At 38.5% G+C, this 19,674-nt stretch overlaps 1 protein-coding gene across 1 annotated transcript in view; it reads left to right on the plus strand.

Annotated features, from left to right (window-relative positions):
* Positions 1 to 19,674, plus strand: part of LOC134730975 (uncharacterized) — a 98,354-nt gene that overhangs the window by 41,814 nt on the left and 36,866 nt on the right. The window contains exon 5 of the mRNA XM_063606770.1: positions 15,259 to 17,483. The gene's annotated coding sequence lies outside the window, so the exon portion shown is untranslated. The remainder of the gene's footprint in view (positions 1 to 15,258; positions 17,484 to 19,674) is intronic.

The following is a 19,674-nucleotide window of genomic DNA, read 5'->3' on the forward strand; positions in this document are numbered from 1 at the left end:
TATCACAATGAAAATGGTCTTTCACAGTTCTTGTGCATTTTTAAAATCATGTTTTGTACAATATCTTAAACCTTTAGTAACATCATGGGACCCATACAAAGTGCCACCAGTGATGCTGGCAGTGCTCCTAAGAAAAGTCATGACATGACAAGAAGAAGTTGAATTGCTTGGTAGGTACTGTAGATTGAGGTCTGCAGCTGTGGTTGCCGCCAGTGGTTGCCACGAGTTCAGACAGGATATTCATCTTGTAAACAGACCATAGAGCTCACAGTATCAATACAGTATACTGCTCTTCCTTGTGACTTTCTTAATAACATTTTCTTTCCTTTCCTCTAGCTGACTTTAAGAAAACGGTATATAACACATATACAAAATATGTGTTAATTGACCATATTATCCATAAGGCTTTGGTCAACAGTAAGACAGTAGTAGTTAAGTCTTTGGGGAGTGAAAAGTTATATTTGGATTTTTTACTGTGTAAGGGTTGGTGGCCCTGACCCCACATTGTTCATCTGTAGTTAGGTTCTACTTTTTTTTATTCCATCTATAAATCTCTGTCTGCTAATTAGAGTGTTTAGACCACTTTTATTCAATGGAATTATCAATTATCAATTATTCAATGACTGGTTCCAAGACCATCTTGCCATTTGTTTCCTATTGATCCCATCTGTTTGGTTCCTTCCTGCCTGACTTCTTGGATTTAGTACTTTTTAATTTTTAGTATTTGATCTCTACTATTGGCTTATTAGCTATGACTTGTTACATTTTCCATTGTTTATTCTAGGGTTTACAATATACCTCTTCAAATTATTATCATCTACCTTCAAATGATATTATATCAGTTTCTGTATACTGTAAGCAACTTAGAAAAATAGTTCCTTTCCCTCTTCTCACTCTTTGTGCTATCGTTGCTATACATGTTGCTTCAACACATGTTAGAAACCCTTCAATACACTGTTGTTAATTTTTTCTTGAAGTCAGTAAGATCTTTTTTTTAATTTAAAGGAAAATATTCTTTTGTGTCTACCCATTTTTCAGCTATTTTAAACACTCTTCATTCCTTTGTGTAGATTCAAGTTTTCATTTGGTGTAGCCTTTCTTGAGTCCAAAAAGTTCTGGACATCTCTTACAGGCAGGTCTTCTGGTAAAAAAAAAAAAAAAAAAAAAAAAGAAGTCTCTCACCTTTTGTTTATCCAAACAGTGTTTTTATTTCACTATCATTTTATAGGATATTTTCACTGAATATAGAATTCTAAGCTGCAATTATTTTACTTTCAGTTATTTAAAGCTGGTTTCATAGTTTCCTGGCTACAATGTTTCTGATACGAAGTTCTGAGTTTATTCTTATATTTGTTCCTCTGTATATAATGTCTGATATTATCTGTCTGCTTTTAAGATTTCTTTATTTTTCCTTTTCAGCAATTTGATGATTATGATGCACCATGGGTTCATTTTCTTTGTGTTTTTCATGCTCGAGCTTCTTGGATATGTGGATTTCTGGTTCCCAACAAACTTGAAAAATGTTATGACTATTTTGTCTTCTTTTTTTTTCTGTTACTCCCCCTTCTTTCGAGGTTCTAATTGCACACATATTAGAACATTTGCTGTTATCCTAAAGTTGAATAAGGCTCTATTCTTTTTTTATTTTTCCGGGTCTTTTCTTTTTTCTATTTTTGGGCAGTTTCTATTGTCAATAATCAAGTTAATTGATTTTCTTCTGCAGTGTCTTTTTCTGTGAACTTTATGTTGAACATTGACTTTTTCATATCTAAGCATTCCATTTATTTGTTTATCTTCCATTTCTCCTCATTGTATTGATTTATTTAAATTCTTAAGCATATTCTTAATAACTATTTAAAGTTCTTGTCTGATCATTCCATTATTTCTGTCATTTTCAGGTCTCGATTCATTTCTCTTCTGGTCATATTTTCCTTCTTCTTCACATGCCTAATACTACATGTACTAGTGTTACATTACATGTACTAGTGTTACATTATTGAGTGTTTGAATTCCGGTATTTGTTATTTTAACAGTATTGACTTTGTTTGAAGTGGCAGATAACTTTTGGATCAACTTAATCCTTTGGAAGCTTGTTTTGAAGATTTGCAGCGGTAGTCTGGTAGAGTCTTTAATCTAGAACTATTTGAGCTCCACTACAAAACCTAACCCTTTCAGAGGTCTGTTGAATGCCTTGGATATTTAACTATGTCTCTTCATTCTGGATGGCTGTAGTTTTAAGGTCTATCAGCCCTTAGTGAGCTCTGTTTTTGTCTAACTTTGTGGACTTTGTCTATGTATGCACAGCCTAGAATTCAACAACAGAATCAAGAGATGCCAGGAAGATTTCTTTGTTTCTGTGTACTCCCTCTGTTCTGCAAATTTTAATGCCCTCAGAAGCCTGGGACTCTAATCTCTGTCTTCTCAATACACTTAAAACTCCATGCCCTCCCCAAATTCTCCCTTCCTGCACTACTTTCTAGAAAGCGTCCCAAGGCAGAAAGCCAAGTAATAAATGACTCACTTCATTTCATTTCCTCAGGGATCATAGTCTTGGGCTGCGTGTTGTCCAATGTCTGAACACTGTTGTTTCATGTATTTTGTCAAATTTTCAAATTGTTTATGAAGAGGGGGCAAGCCCAATACCATTTATTCTGCCATAGTTGAAGTTTAGTCTCTACTTTGCTACAATTTTGACTTTTGTTTTTCCAAGACAGACCTGTGAGGAGGCAGCCCTGACATAATTTGCCAGTGGACTGTTGATGAAAAAAGTCAAACTCTGTAAAATATTTGAAGAGATTTATTCTAAGCCAAATATGAGTGACCATAACCCTAAACAAAGCCTTCAGGAGGTCCTGAGCACATGTGCCCAACCAAGGTGGTAGGGGTGCAGCTTGGTTTTATCCATTTTAGGGAGGCATGAGACATCAATCAAATACATTTAAGAAACACACTGGGGCCAGGCACAGTGGCTTATGTCTGTAATCCCAGCACTTTGGGAGGTCAAGGCAGGTGGATCACTTGAGGCCAGGAGTTTGAGACCAGCCTGGCCAAATTGGTGAAACCCCCATCTCTACTAAAAATACAAAAATTAGCCAGGTGTGGTGGTGCATGCCTGTAATCCCAGCTACTCGGGAGGCTGAGGCAGAATTGCTTGAACCTGGGAGGCAGAGGTTGCAGTGAGCCAAGATCATGCCACTGCACTCCAGCCTGGGCGACTGAGTGAGACCCTGTCTCAAAAATAAAAAAAGAAAGAAAGAAATACATTGGTTTGGTCTAGAAAGGCAGCACAACTCAAAGTGGGGGTGGGGTGGGGTGGGTTTCCAGGCTATAGGTAAATTTAACATTTTCTGGTTGACAATTGGTTGAGTTTGTCTAAAGACCTGGGATCCATAGAAAGGAAATGTTCAGGTTAAGACGAAAGATTATGGAGACCAAGGTTCTTTTGAAGTCTTATACTTACTGCCCTTAGAGACAATAGATGACAAATTGTTTCTATTCAGACCTTTAAAAGATGCTAGACTCTTAGTTAATCTCTTGAGGACTGGGTGGTCCTAGAAGAAAAAGATCTAGCTATGTTAATAGAGATTCTTTACAGCTGCAATTTTTCCCCCACAAAGGACAGCTTTGCAGGGCCATTTCAAAATATGGCAAAGAAACGTGTTTTGGGGTGAAATATTTTGACTTTCTTCTTTGTCACATAATGTTATACCAGAGTCAGATTGGAAAGTAAGTCATGACATATAGGGTTAAATAAAACCTCCTTGACAAGAATTTACAGTTTGTATGGCATGACTCCCCAGACCCTTAGATAGGAATCTGGGCAAGATAGAAAAGAAACAAACAAACAAACAAAAACAAAAAGCAGAGCTTAGTCCTGAGGATGATCACATTGATTCACTTTACTAAGGGAATGAGAAAGAGTAGCAAGAGAAGCCCAGAAAAGGCCTTGGAGAAGCCACAAGAGGCAACACAATGAGCACAAACTGGGGTGAGAACAATTCTAAAAGTTGTGATCAGAAGGGAACCGAGATAAAGCATATAGCCTGTTGGACATAAAATACTTCAGGAATAAATGCTCAGTGCCACAAAGTAAAGCCAGCACTCAGGCAAAAGTTTAATTCTCTCAGCAAGGCAATTTACTTCTGCAGAAGGGTGCCACTTGCATCAATCAAGACCACAAGAGCACAGGGAACAAAGGAGACTAGGGGGTTTTTATATTCTTAACGCAATCCCTACCTCTGTGTCCCTCCCGCATGGGCTGGGGTCAGACCGCACAATCTGAGCTGACCTGGTTGGCTACTTGTACATATTTTTCTAAATATAGAAGGGGAGGGGGACGTGAGGTACAGAGGTGGAGCAGGTGAGACGTGCAGTTTCAGGGGAACAATGGGTGCAGGTAACCAAGGGAACAGATGTGCGTTATTGATTAGAGCTGATGGGAAAGGGGTAGGCTCTTCTACGGTAACTGGGGCAAGGAGGAACAGGAAAGTTGAGTTTGAGAACAAAAGACAAGGAAGTTAGCAGGACAAATTTTTGGAGAGAAACTTGGAGAAATTCATTGTATCTTACATAGCCAAAAGTTATCAGTTTATCAAAAAAAACTACAGCTTAGTAAAGTTCTTATTTGCTCATTGATACACAAATAATTAATATCAGAGAAGTATTCTAAGTCTTTGTCCAAAATTCTGTCTATAATAGAAACTGACAAGATCTTCAACAGCCCATAATCCTTAACAAGAAATCAAACTTATTCCATCCTAGGAAATGTTCTGGGGAAACTCTTGTCCACAAAGACTGTCTTAGTTCTGTAGCAATCCATGCTTTTAAACGGCAGGAAGACCCACCCAAGCCTCATTCCCAGTAATAGCTTGGTAGTCTACTAGACTTCCTCTTGAGTCTATGCTTGGAAGATATCACCTCTACTTTTTTTTTTTTTTTTAAATAAAGAAGTCTGGCTGGGTGCACTGGCTCACGCCTGTAATCCCAACACTTTGGGAGGCCGAGGCGGGTGGATCACGAGGTCAAGAGATCGAGACCATCCTGGCCAACATGGTGAAGCCGTGTCTCTACTAAATATACAAAAAATTAGCCGGGCAAGGTAGCAGGCGCCTGTAGTCCCAGCTACTCAGGAGGCTGAGGCAGGAGAATGGCGTGAACCCGGGAGGCGGAGATTGCAGTGAGCCCAGATTGCGCCACTGCACTCCAGCCTGGGCATCAGAGTGAGACTCTGTCTCAAAAAAAAAAAAAAAAAAAAAAAAAAGAAGTCTGATCAGGCTAACGGATAATCAAAAGAGTGACCTGTGTCCTTCTGACCCTCATATAGACCATACCCTTCAGAAGGTCCTTAAATTCAACCCATTTGTCTACGACAATGGCAAGTAATTGAGAATCAGGAGTGGGCTAGCTTTTGGGGTCTCACCTTTAAATCTCTGAATTGACAGACTGAGTTTTGCAGAACCCTGCAAAGAGTAGGTCCAGTAGTTTTGATAGGCCTAATATGAAGTCTTCTTAATAAGAATTCAGGTTTTTACTGGTCAGTGAATGTTTGGGTAAGTTGACAGCAAGGTGATATAATTCTAAAATTCAAAGGCAAAAATTAGGAGTTGGTGATCCTAAGTGCACTTTGTACCTTCAGTGTTGGGACTCAGAATTATTCATTTACTTGTCTACCTCCCCATCTCTTTATCAAAAGTGGGAGGCTGCTAGAGATCAGGGTTGGGATGTGCAAGGGTCCAGGTGTCAGCTGATGGGCTGCAGCTGGAAAAATCAAGTGGCACTGGGGCGGTTTGATTTGGTTCTGAAAAGAGGGAAAAATAATTTCTAAAAATAGATAAAGGAAAAAGTGAAGAAAGGCAGGATTTGTTTTCTTTTATGGTAGTGAATAAATTCTTGACTCTTCCTTCTTACCCTCAATCTCAGCATGCAATCAATTTATGATTCCTTTCACCCAAAATCTCTTATCTACTCTCAGTTCAACTTACAATCTTCTAATGCATGCCTGCTTATCTCTTGCCTGGACATTTGTGATAGTCTTATCTCTTGACCCTTATTCTTTTCCTTCTGCAGTTCATCCTCAATACTGCTGCTGTAAGTTAACTTGTCAAATCAATGCTCAGAAACCCTAAGTGGATTCCCATTACAAGTAAGATAATATCCAAACTTAGCTTCATTCTAAGTCCTTAAAAATCTTCTCTCTCATCAATGCCTCCAGCTCAACAATGTGCCCCATGCTCCAGACTTAAATACCATTATCCCAATGTGCCATCCATGTTCCTTTTCTCTGGTTTTTGTTTCTAATATTGCCACTATCCATAAAGCCCTTTCATCTTTAGTTTCACAAGGTTCTATTTATTTTCAAGGTTCTTTTGGCCCATATTTCCTCAGTGAAGCCTGCTCACAACTTCCCAAGCAAGAACACCGTTTTTCTGAAATTATATAACTTTTTAACAACCACTAGAACACTTGCCACTGATTTAGTGTTCAATGGGTCTGCCTACCTTCTACGTATCTTTATTTCTCTACCATGTAGCACACAGGAAGTGATCAATAATGTCTATTTAAATAAATCAAACTGCGTAAGAGTTCATGATTAAGGCACATAGTAATCTAAAATAGGTATGATTGATGCCTAGAATCTGTACAGATATATCAGATTACAGGATACTTGTGGAAGTACTTTGGCGATGTAGCTAATCAGCGGATTATGCAGGTGATGTGAGGGTGAGGGTGAATGGAGTTTATTCTTTTCATTAACTAGAATTATTGTAAAATGTAGTACTGGAAATGACTTGAAAAATCATCTAATCTCAGTATGATTTCAACTCTTATGCTTATACTAATTGTTTGGTGGAGGCTGCCTGGGATACTACATTAGGAATTCTGTGGCCATGCACAAAGGACGAAAATGCTCTGACATGTAAGTAATGTTTAACATGTGTATTTGTGAAAAGAGAGTGGAGGGGGTAAGTACTAGTGTGTGAATCTAATAGTTGCCAGCCCCTGTTGACTAGTCTATATGTTTCTTCAGGTCCACAATTTAAACAACTTAGAAATATCCATTTCTATCACATTTTTAAGACCTCCATATAAAAACAAAACAAATCCTGCTATATGATTTGCTGTAGTATATAATTTTTAATATACAAGGATTTGTGTCCTCTCTAATCCATAACTCTATGCTGTGGGTTAACAAAGCCTCCTCTAACTCTGCCTTTAGGGAACATGGAAGCCTGTGTTATCATTCATGTAGGAGCTAACTATGGTTTGGATATTTGTTCCCTACAAACTTCATATTAAAATTTGATCCCCAGTGTTGGAGACAGGACCTAGTGGGAGGTGTTTGTATCATGGGGGTGGATCCCTCATGAATGGCTTGGTGCCATTATCTCAGGAATAAGTGAGTTTTTGCTCTATTAATTCCCACAAGAACTGGTTGGTAAAGCCTGGCACCTCCCTCCCCTTTCTCTTGCTTCTTCTCTTGCCATGTGATCTCTGCATGCTAGCTCCTCTTCACTCTCTGCCATTAGTGTTCCACTGAGAATAGCCTGAGCCCTCACCAGAAGCAGATGCTAGTGCCATGCTTTCTGTATAGCCTGCAGAACTGTGAGCTAAATAAGCCTCTTTTCTTTATAACTACTCAGCCTTAGGTCTTCCTTTATAGCAACACAAATGGACTAAGACAGAGCTCCTACAAACCTGAAGGTCACTGTTATTTTTCCCCACTGTTTCTGTTTTTATCCATCCATTACCCCATTACCCATCTGTATTAGTCAGGGTTCTCCAGAGAGACAGAACCAGTAGAATATATGAAAAAAGATTTATTAGGGAAAAATTGGCTCACACAATCAGAGAGGCAGAGAAGTTCTATGATAGGCTGGTCTGTAAGCTGGAGAAACAGAAAAGCCATTAGCATGGCTCAGTTCAAGTCTGAAGCCTCAGAACCACGGAATCTGATAGTGCAGCCTCCAGTCTGAGACCAGACCCCCAAGAGCCTCCAGGGGGCTGTGTGTGCAAGTCTCAGAATCCAAAAGCTGAAAAACCTGGAGTCTTATGTCCAAAGGAAGGAAAAGAAGAAGTACACCTCTCCAGAAAGCAGAGAGAGAGAGCAGAGAGAGAGAGCAATCCTCCTTCTTCTGCCCATTTGTCCTAACCTCCAACAAATAGGATGGTGCCTGCCTGCACTGAGGACTGGTCTTCTCCTAGTCCATTGACTCACACATCAATCTCTTCTGGAAACACTGTTACAGACACACCCAAAAACAATGTTTTACTAGCCAACTAGGCAGCCCTCTGTTCAGTCAAGCTGACCCCTAAAATTAACCATCACACCATCCATCTATCCATCCATCCAGTCTGTATTTTACTAAATGAGATGATAAAAATAACACAGTTGACCCTTGAATAACTCAGGGGTTGGTGTACTGACCCCTGCACAGTAAAAAAAATCCATGTATAACTTTTGAGTCCCTCAAAACTTAACCACAAATAGCTTATTATTGACCAGAAGCGTTAGGAATAAGAAACAGTCCATTAACACAAATTTTGTACATGTATTATACACTGTAGGCTTACAATAAAATAAGCTGGAGAAAAGAAAATGTTGTTAAGAAAATCATAAGGAAGAGAAAATATATTTACTATTCATTAAGTGGAAATGGATCATCATAAATATCTTCATCCTCATTGTCTTCACACTGAGTAGGCTGAGGAGGAGGAAAAGGAAGGGTTGGTCTTGCTGTCTCAGAGTAGCAGAGGTGGAACACACGGAAGAGGTAGAAGGCAAGGCAGAAGAGAAAGGCACACTTGGTATAACTTCTATTGAAAAAAAATCACATATAAGTAGACCCATGCAGTTCAAGGATCACCTGTATTGGAAAGGCACTGTGCAAAGGCTAAGAGGTGCTAGTGAGGACCTGCTAAGCATTGATTGGAAGGGGAATATTACTATCTTGGATCTACCAGTTGGCTCAGTGCTGGCTTACAACTCACAATCATCTCTGTGTCACTGACCTTCAGTTCCTGGTGCAAGCCAGGTTATATAACATTCTAGTCCACAGCTAACCGGTCTTAGTTTCTTGATTAACACCGTTTGCACCAGCACCACACTGAGTTTTGAAATTCACTTTCTACTCCTCCAATTTGTATCACTGCCACTTCTGCTTTGTTATTAGGAGGCCTTATAAATATACTGTTAGTATGAAGCCATTTTATAGAAACAATAGACTTTCTACTGCTCTATTTAGCATGCAGAGGTGCTCCAACCTCCCATCCTTAAATAAAATAAAACCCTTCTAGCCACTTTAATCTCCTTCCTTCCCCTCACAGCAAAGCTCCAAAGAGAGGACTCCAAGCTCACTGTGTCTGCATCCTCACCTCCTGAATCAGGACCATCCACCACTCTCCAAGGTCCCCAAGTACCTTCTTTTTGCTGAACCCAAAGAATGTTCTTCAGACTTTATCTTTGTAACTGAAATGTTAACTTGAGTTACTTTCACCCTGGAGATTTAGATCAGATCTAAACTACATGCCGCCACCTAGGACATGTGGGAGCATAAGGCACTCTCCAATCTTCCCATGGTTACCCCAAACTTGGGTCCACAGCTCCACTCTATCAGTTCTGCAGTGGATTATTTTACAGCCCATGCATGTTGTCCTACCCCACAACAATCCATACTTGCCATTTAATCCTTTTCCATTATTTATACAAACTACACTCAGAAAGGTCTGCGTGTGGGCAGCAGAATTTACTATAGTTTGGTAGATACAGAGGAGATGAATTATGCTGTGGCAAACTCAACAACTTCAAACATGACATTAGTCATCCTACTTTTCAGCAGATCTTCAGCCTCCCCCTCACTCCTTCATCCCACTTGGTGTTTAGCATCAAGACATATCACTGGCTCCTCTTTCTTCCTTCTCCTCTGATCCCTCCCTTTTACCTCTTTCCTAAGTTTGTCCTTGTCCTCTCTCCACACTTAGGATCCCAAATTCTTCTCATTCTATTAGGCGAAGTCATTCAGTTCTCTCCAAGTTCTACTCCCAAACATTAAACTAGGCCCACTTAATTAAGCCTCGCAAGTCTAGCCTGGCAGAACCACAAAGATTTCTGTTTGGCAAATTCAAGTCCTCCTTCTAAGGCAATTGGGGTTTTACACATATTTTTTCCTCCATTACATCTTACAACCTCTCCATAGCATTTGACATTTTGATAATTCTTTCTCTGAAATGTTTTCCTCCTCTGACACCTTTCTCTCTTGATTTCAATCTCAGTTCTCTATTTTTCTATTTGGAAGGCTTTTATTGCTTTGCATATTTTTTAAAAGTTGATTCTAACCTTGCCCCATGTATTTTACTCTAGAGTAGCTCCAGCTCTGTTCAATAGAAATATAATGCAAGCAGCATATATAATTTTAAAAGTTCTAGTAGCCTTGTGAAAAGTGAACACTGAAAGGTAAAATTAACTTTGTAACATATACTGTCTAACCCAATATAGCTAAAGTATTTTTTTATCATGTAACCAAAATGAACATTACTAATAACTGTATTTTATATTTTTTAAACAAAATCTTCAAAATACAGTGTGTATTTTATACTTACAATATGTCTCAATTTAATATCTGCTAAATTTTCATCAAAATATTTTATTGGTGCTTGGATTCATAAACTTTGGACTTGAAAAAGTAGATATACATACCCAAATTGTTTGAAATGTAAGCTTTCCAATAATTGAACGCACACCAAAAATCACTATCTTTTCATATTTACATCCATATTGACAAAACCAGTTCATCATTTTTCAAAGAATGGATTTGACATTGAAGCAAAAGCATAGCTGTCCAAGCTTAGTAAATTTGCTAATTCTTATGTCAACTCGGTGTTATTAACATGAAATTCAAAGGTATATTGCAGACATTGAAAAGCAGCTCTATATATACTATTATAAACAAAGCGTTCCTTAAATTATTCTTGTGGTTCTTATAGCCAATATACACAATTCTGTCAATTACAATTAAAAGCTTGTACATATTGATTCATATTGTAAAAACATGTAAAATTGTTTTTTTGGTTTGTATTGTAGAAAGTTTCAATTTCAACATAAATGATCATACCTGTCTTAGCTAAGTCATAAATAAGCTTTTCTTTTCCTTGGCACTTAGAATTTTGCTCATTTGTACTATCTCCTTTTTCATCTCTGATTTTATTTATTTTGGATCATCTCTCTTTTTTACTTAGTCTGGCTAAAGCTTTCTCCATTTTGTTTAAGTTTTCAAAAACCAACATTTTATTTCATCGATCTTTTGTGTTGTTTTCATTTCAATTTTATTTCTTCTCTTGTGTTTATTATTTCTTTTCTTCTACTAATTTTGGGTTTGGTTTGCTCTTGCTTTTCTAGTTCTTTAAGATGCATCATTAGATTATTTCTTTGAAGTTTTTCTTCTTTTTTGATGTAAGCACTTATAAACTTCCCTCTTAGTACTGATTATTGACACTGTAGCAAGCATTCCTTTCATGGTTACTGGGTACTTGAAATGTGGTTAGTGCATCTGAGGAGATAAATTTTTAATTTAATTTTATTTTAATTAGTTTACATTTAAATTTTAAAACCAAGGCTATGTAAAGTATTTTTCTGTTAAATATAACTTTATTGTTTCAGTAAACTAAGTTTTACAAGCACTGCAACATGTAAGACACCATCTTTATTCTGCTCGTAGCAACAGGAGGCAGCCAAATGCCTAAGCAGACAGGGGTGGGTCTCTGGTGAAACCCCACCTTCAAGCCAAAAACAGTCTGAAGGCTGAAAGACCGGACTGCTGGTCCTGGATGAAACCCGCAACCCAGAGTGAGAACTTTTGTTCCTGTTTGCCCACCCTTTCCTGATTAAATTTTTCTGAATAATGCCTTTTAACCAATCGAATGTTGCCTTTTCAAATACTACCTATGGCCTGCCCCTTCCCCATTCGGAGCCCATGAAAGCCCAGGACTCAGTCACATTGGGGGGCACTTTCCCGCCTTTAGGTAGGGGGACCACTCTCATGTCCTCCCTTTGCTGAAAGCTGTTTCATCACTCAGTAAAAACCCCTGCCTTGGGCTTAATACCTGGGCAATGGGTTGATAGGTGCAACAAACCACCATGGCACATGTTTACCTATGTAACAAACCTACATATCCTGCACATGTATTCTGGAACTTAAAATTAATTAAACTAAATTTAAAAACCTGCCTTGCTCACTCTTAGACTGTCAACACATTCTCATTCTTCTTGGTTGTAGGACAAGAACTTGGGGACTGGTGTGCAAGACAGACTTGGCCCTAGCAGCCAAGTGGGTGGGCCATCTCCTGCTGTGGGTAGTGTGCCCAGGCAGGGTGTCACTGGCCGGAGGTCCCCAGCTTGCAAAGTGACCAAGAAGAAAATCCTGTGTCACTATATAGTGTGTGTTGAGCATCTTCATCATTTCTTGTTATTGTCAAAGGGTTGATTCAGTTTGAATGCTCATTTTTTATGCACTGGTGTAACATTGTAACATATTTACTAGAATATTTTATATGTGGAGCACAAGTTACAGTGGTACCTATCTAAATCAAAATTAGTAATTAATTTGAAATACTTATTATTTTAATTATCTCACAATTAAAACATTGTTCTAGATTGTTTATCTTTTAGGCTCTTTGGGATTGACAAAGACCCTCTCCTTTGACCAAAATCTTAGACTTCTCTGAGTCCTGAACTTGGCCTGCTTTTGCTTCAAAATCAAATTCATTTTTTGAAAAATGATGAACCAGTTTTGTCAATATGGATGCAAATGTGAAGGATAATGATTTTTGGTGCTCATTCAGTTATTGGAAAGCTTATGTTTCAAATAATTTGAGTATGTATATCTACTTTTTCAAATCCAAAGTTTATGAAAACCAAGTACCAATAAAATATTTTGATGAAAATTTAGCATCTGAATTGAGGCATATTGTAAGTATAAAATACACACTGGGTTTTGAAGATTTTGTTTAAAAAACATAAAATATAGTCATTAATAATTTTTATTTTGATTACATGATAAATAAAAATACTTTGTATTGAGTTAAATAGTATATGTTATTAACATTAATTTTATCTTTCAGTTTTCACTTTTTACAATGTGGCTACTAGAACATTTAGAATTATACATGCTGCTGCTTGCATTATATTTCTTTTGGACAGAACTAGAGCTACTCTAGAGTAAAATACAGGGGGCAAGGTTAGAATCAACTTTTAAAAAATATGCAGAGTTCTAAAAGCCTACTGAACAGAAAAATAGAGAACTAGGATTGAAATTCTGTGTTCTTATAGAATCTAGTTTGAGCAGGAATCCTGCTAAATCAGATTAGTGAAAAAATCTCCCACCCTTGGTATCTGACCACTTTGATATCTTATCATCATGGCCTGCCTTCAGCAGTAATCGTATCCAGTCACTTTAATCAGGAACTCCTTATCCTTGATGTTTCCTCTAGTAATTTTCCATCCACTGACCCACCCTTGGTTATAAATTCCCACTTATCCTTGTTGGAGTTGGAGTTGTCCAATCTCTCCACTGCAAGACCCCATGGTGGTGGCCCTATCACCATAGCTCTCTTAAATAAAGTCTGCCTTACCATCTTTAACAAGTGTTTGGATGATATTCTCATTTAGCAGGCGGCAAGAGCTGTGTCTTTTCTGCTCTGTACTTCTAGTGCCTAGCATAGCACATAGCAAAGAACAGGTGCTCAATTAGCACTTGTTGACTGAACAGTCAGGGCTCACCATGCACCTCTTCCCTCCCATTCTTTCCTCTAGCTGACATGCCAGTATTGCAGCACTGCATTAGATGTCTAGATACGTTCCTTATTTAACATATGGCATATCCAGCAAAAAGAAAAATGAAAATGCTTAAAAGGAATTCTGCATGCATATTTTCTCAGTGTGGGTCTCAAAACTTGGAGAGTTCAGATATTCAGAATGCTATCTATACAAAGATCAGAAAAGAGTTGTCTTCAATTGGAGGCTTTATATATTTCCTTGAGAAGATCTGTGCTTAACCCACAGTATTAAAACAATATATACTGTACTTGTCATGACTAGAGGCAGTTCGAGAAGTCAAACAGACCTGGGGTTCAAACCCTGCCTCCTCTACCTGGTAGCATAATCTCAGGCAAACTACTTAGTCTCGCTAAGTCTAACTGTGCTCAAGGGTAAATTGGCAATAAATCTAACTATCCCTGAGGTAACGGTGGAGATCAAGAAGCATGCAAAACACACAGCCCAGCACTCACATGGTAAGACCACAGTATACCTTAGCAATTTTTATTATGAATAATAGTAATAAACAAAATGTGTTAGCTACCATGTTTTATTATAAGCATTAGAAATAGATTCCGATTAACTTAAGCAAACAAGAGGGGAAGGAAGGTTAGTTATAAAAGCTATAAAGCAGCAGAGAACAGAAAGGAAGACTGAATCAGGAAAAATAGGAAGCAAGGATGCTCTGGGAAATGACATTTCATAAATTAAAAAATCTACTCAAAGTGCCATGATCAGAATGATTCACCTCTGATGATTTTTCTGCCCTGTGCTGTTAGGTTAGATGTTCAAATTCCAGATTCATGGAAGAGAGTCTTATCTGCCTAGTATGGATACTTTTATGCCAACCCTTTGGCATGGTGGCAAAGGTGGCTTGCAGGTCTGCACCACCTTGATTGACAGTTTCTTCAAGAATATATTCACATGGTATGGGTTATCCCCTCAGTAAAATTGGAGTGCTGCTTTCAAAACAAGGAGTAGGGAATGCTTTACAGGTAAAAACAGCAGATGTCCTCTACACATCGTTTTATCACACGCTATAGATTACACAGACTCTGCAGTGTTTGTATAGGATATAGAAAAGCTTTTGTTATTATCTAGTTCACTCCAGTGAGACAGAAGTAAAACAGGTAGAGAATGCCTGCTAAGGATGTGGCCCCGAGATAAGGATTCCTGGAATGTTTGAGCTGGAGGGGTGGATTGCCCAAAGATATCTATATTATTTGAGACTGTAGGAAAATTTGAATAGCGGTGGAAGGATGCCAAATTCTAGATGGAGAGACAGGGCCATTGAACTCTAAAGCACAACATGAAACAGGAGAATGAGCAAAAGTGAGAGACTGAAAAATAGAGAGTAAAATGAATTGGGTTTGAAAGACTTAGAGCATCTAGTGCAGTTAAAGCTCTGAATACGATTAAGGTGGTTTCTTTCTTGTTTTTATGCCTTCCAGAGCATTTCCAGTGGCTAAAGATGAGTGCTTCAAAGGATCATCCGAAGAGGTTCTGCAGGGCTAGAGAGACTCCAAACACAAGAATTGGGCAAACACTGAACTGGATGTGGTTGCTGAATTGTTTCTGTCCTTATCTTGTCGAGATGTTTTACATCTTTCATCAGAAATTTCTCCACTGTCCTTGAGCTAGTGTTTTCCAAATGCCAGTCGATAGAGCAGTGCTGATCTGTGACAACATTTTCACTGATCTGTAGTCATATCAAAGAATAAAAAAATAGGCTGGACAAAGTGGCTCATGCCTGTAATTCCGGCACTTTGGGAGGCCAAGACTTGCAGATCACTTGAGGTCGGGAGTTCAAGACCAGCCTGACCAACATGGAGAAACCCCATCTCTACTAAAAATACAAAATTAGCCAGCCGTGGTGGCACGTGCCTGTAATCTCAGCTACTCAGGAGGCTGAGACAGGAGAATTGTTTGAACCCTGGAGGTGGAGGTTGCGGGGAGCCGAGATTGCGCCATTGCACTCCAGCCTGGGCAACAGGACAGAAACTCCGTCTCAAAAAAAAATAAAAATAAAAAATAAAAAATAAACAGAAAAATAAAAATTCATATTTCTCAAGTGAGGTTTTCATAAAATTAAACTCCTCAATTTGAAGGGTTTTCTTTTATTCTAAAATTATGTCCTTCTTCATTCTGGTTTCTCTTCAGATTGTATAAACCTTTTGGTTTTTACTCAAATTATGTCCTCATACATTTTGATGTTAAAATATCCTTATTTTTAGTGGGAAGATGGCAAAAATGGATGGTAGTTTTAAAAATATCTTTACTTGGCGCAATAAATACCTGGCAACCATATATTGATTTCCTCTCTACTTTTTAAAAAAATCATGTTAGTCTATAAAATATAAAATCTGAAAACCATGGCTCTAAATGCCTCTAAGTCTCTCACGGCTCACTTCCCATGCGAGTGCACATGGGGAAAGTTGTTACAGTCCCCATCAGCAGGAGGAACACAGGAGACCCAAGTTCAAATCCTGCTTCTCCACTTACTGGTCCTTTGACCTGGAATAAGACATTTGGTTTTATCTGTAACATAGCAATGAGTATTGTACCTACCTTATAATGGTTTTTATGGGGTGCTCAGTAGATGTTTGCTCTAATGACTACTATTACTAATTTCAGGTAATTTTTTTTTGTCTCTCAAATTATAATTAGAGTTTAGACTTTAAAGACCAGATCTTTTCATTTAAATTTTTATATCTCAAAATACTGTCCGAATGATGGACAAATCTCTCCTTAAGGTAACCATTTAAATTCATTCTCTGAAAAAAATGTATTGCATCATGAAATGAAAATCACCTTTAAAAATATAAATTGCAAAGTGAATGGTGATTTTCCTCTGACTTTCCATTGATACCATAAGGAGCTGGATTGTCAGAATCCTTTAGAATTGTAAAAAAAATGGCAAAGGGGACAGGGGCCTGTTCCTCATTTGTTTTGAGTAGACAACACCAACACACCATAGGTCTAATCCTGTCTAAATCTAGAAATAAGAGCTTAGATTCAATAACTTCTAAAAATTCCCCAGATCAGAGCAATTGGATTTAAGCTTCATAAGCAGTGAATAATGTATAACTTTTAATTGCCTAATTGTAGACTTAAGCATGTTAAGCTATTTTCATTTCAAAGTTTCAAGCCCAAGTCTATTTAAATAAGCTGAAATCAATGGCACTTCATAAACTGCCTCTTTTACAAGAATTCCAGAGTCATTCTCTGTCCCTTTTTTCTTTGTGACAGCTTCAACTTTTATGCTTTCAGAACAGATCACTGGCAGAATGTTCCTACAGTAGAAATAAAACTACTTTGTAGTTTTTCTTCATTATCAAGATCTGAAATATTTTAACAAATGTTAGTCGGTTGGTGAGGCCTGGCAAGCTCTGGAAGGAGCTCTGGAGAGGAACCAAACTATGTCTCTCACATGTTCCCACGCTTTCTTATGTAATAAAAAGAGTCCATGCTGCCTGAATGTCTTTCATCATTATGATTTTCTAAGGCTGTCTGAAGTGTATGGATAATCCCATTGTTACCTAATCCATCACAGTACTTAATATTCCCAGGAGCACCCTTCCAGCTTTCCATGGAAAATTTCAGTTTCAGAAACCTGGGTTTGGAAAGCTCAACATTCTTGATTTCAAGCAATGAATTGAGAAGCCTGGTGAGCAGGGTAAGCTTGAAGGGCGGGGCTGGTATTCAGATCTGGGTATTTTCCCATACATTTCCCTCAGATGGGTTTTGCGATTAGACTTGACAATCTCTGGAGGCTGTATCTCCATAGGCCTAGAGCAACAGGCTCACTTTCAAACAGTAAAAGGAAATCTGATAGAATGCAATGGGTGATAAGGTCATGTTTTCCTGTGCAGTGTTTATTTGTTCTGGTCTGACACTAGGTTTTGTGGCTCAAATTAAATTTTAACAAACGCCGTCTGAGAGCTTCCCCTGGGAAGGGGCTGAGTCAAGTCGAGAGGATAGAGCACTGTGGCAGATGAACTTAGGGCAAGGCTGGACTGAACATTTGGATGAAAGCTAAGGGCTCAGGATGACCACTCCACGTGAGCAGGGGGACAAGGCCACACTGCAACATCAGCCAGGTGTGCAGGGAAGAGTGGGGTTCAGGGCGGGTGCAGTGGCTCACACTTATAATCCCAGCACTTTAGGAGGTCAAGGGGGGTAGATCACTTGAGGCCAGAAGTTCAAGACCAGCCTGGCCAACATGGCGAAACCCCATCTCCACTAAAAATCCAAAAATTAGAGCCAGGTGTGGTGGTACACACCGGTAATCCCAGCTACTCGAGAGGCTGAGGCATGAGAATCACTTGAACCCAGGAGGTGGAGGTTGCAGTGAGCTGAGATCATGCCACTGCACTCCAGCCTGGGTGACAGAGCCAGACACCACATGCTGAAGATACAGCAGAGAACAAAATAGACAGTGTCCCTGTCCATTAAGAATTTGTTTTGATTGAGAGTTCTGGATAATAAATAAGTAACAAATAAAGCAGTGTATAATTTCAAGAAGTAATAAATGCTAAAAAAGAAAGCTGAATAAGAACCACAAGATGGAGATAATGAAAAGAAAGCCACTTTAGGTATGCTTATCATATTTGAGGGACAGCATCTATGAGAAGAAGAAATTTGAGTTGGGGGGAGCTGATTAAAACCAGGGAATCTTCTATGTAAAGATCCCATGGAGCAGTTCTCAGGGGGAGCAGCATGTGCGAAGGCCCAGTGGTGGAACAGTTTGGCATGACTGAGAAACTGCAAGAACGTCAGTGTGCCAAGAACAGGTTGAGCAAGAGGAAGAGCTGGCAGGCAATGAGTTTGAAGAGAGGCAGCAGGCAGATTTTAGGGCCTTCCAGTCCCTGGTTAAAAGCTTGAATTTTATTTAAAATGAAATGAGACATCACTGGAAGATTTTTAATAGGAGAATTATTTGATTAAATTCCATTCTAAGAAAACCACTCTGGCTATACGTTGTGGCACAAATTGGAGGTAGACAAAGAGTCATGGCAGGGAGAACAATTAATAGACCAGACTGGACATTATGGACCAGGATCATGAAAATAGAAATAAGTATCTCAAAAATATGTATAAAATTAGAGATAGAAATAATAGATCTTGCTAACAAATTAGTTGTAGAGTTAAAAAAAATAAGGACAGAATCAAGAAAGGGTCTTTGAATTTCAGAACAAAAAGGCAAGGATTCTGGGCAGGTTGTTCTCCTTATTTATTCTCCCTTAAAATTATAAACCACCATTTCTTGGTTACTGTAGGTTTTTGCCCTCAGCCTTGTAACTGTTCATTTTTGTCACTTGCAGCATAGCCACACTCTGCAAATGATCAAAATCAGCATCGCTCACTCTGTGGGGCTCTTGGAAACAAGTCTGCTTAGCTCTCCCCAAACTCCACAGGGTTCCCTCAAATGGCAGCACTGGGGTCCAGCATGAAGCAGCTAATGCTGTGTATGGGATGCAATTTCAAAACACCCCAGATCCAGTCTAACTAATCAAGTGGACCAGAGGGGAGCACTCCTCAGAGGTCCAAACCACACAATCTCCATAGCCCATTTTATATTCTCAAATATATTTCTTTGAATAATTTTTTGAAGTGAAATTGTTTTGAATTCTCATGATCTTTCTGTTGAAATTTATGAAAAAAGATGATTCATGTGCTCTTCTGGATATAAAATATAGCTAGAAAAGTAAGGCAACAATAAAATCAATTCCATGTTAGGGAAGGAAATTCAGAATTTATATATTAGATGAGGAAAGCTGGGCCATAATTAATTAGCAAATATTCTTAAATTTGGGTGAGCAAATGTGTTCTGTTTTTATTGTGGAACGCTGAGCTGTGGAGATGTT

Source organism: Pan paniscus, chromosome 7 (genome assembly GCF_029289425.2).
Source record: "Pan paniscus chromosome 7, NHGRI_mPanPan1-v2.0_pri, whole genome shotgun sequence".
In the NCBI taxonomy this organism is placed as follows: Eukaryota; Metazoa; Chordata; class Mammalia; order Primates; family Hominidae; genus Pan; species Pan paniscus.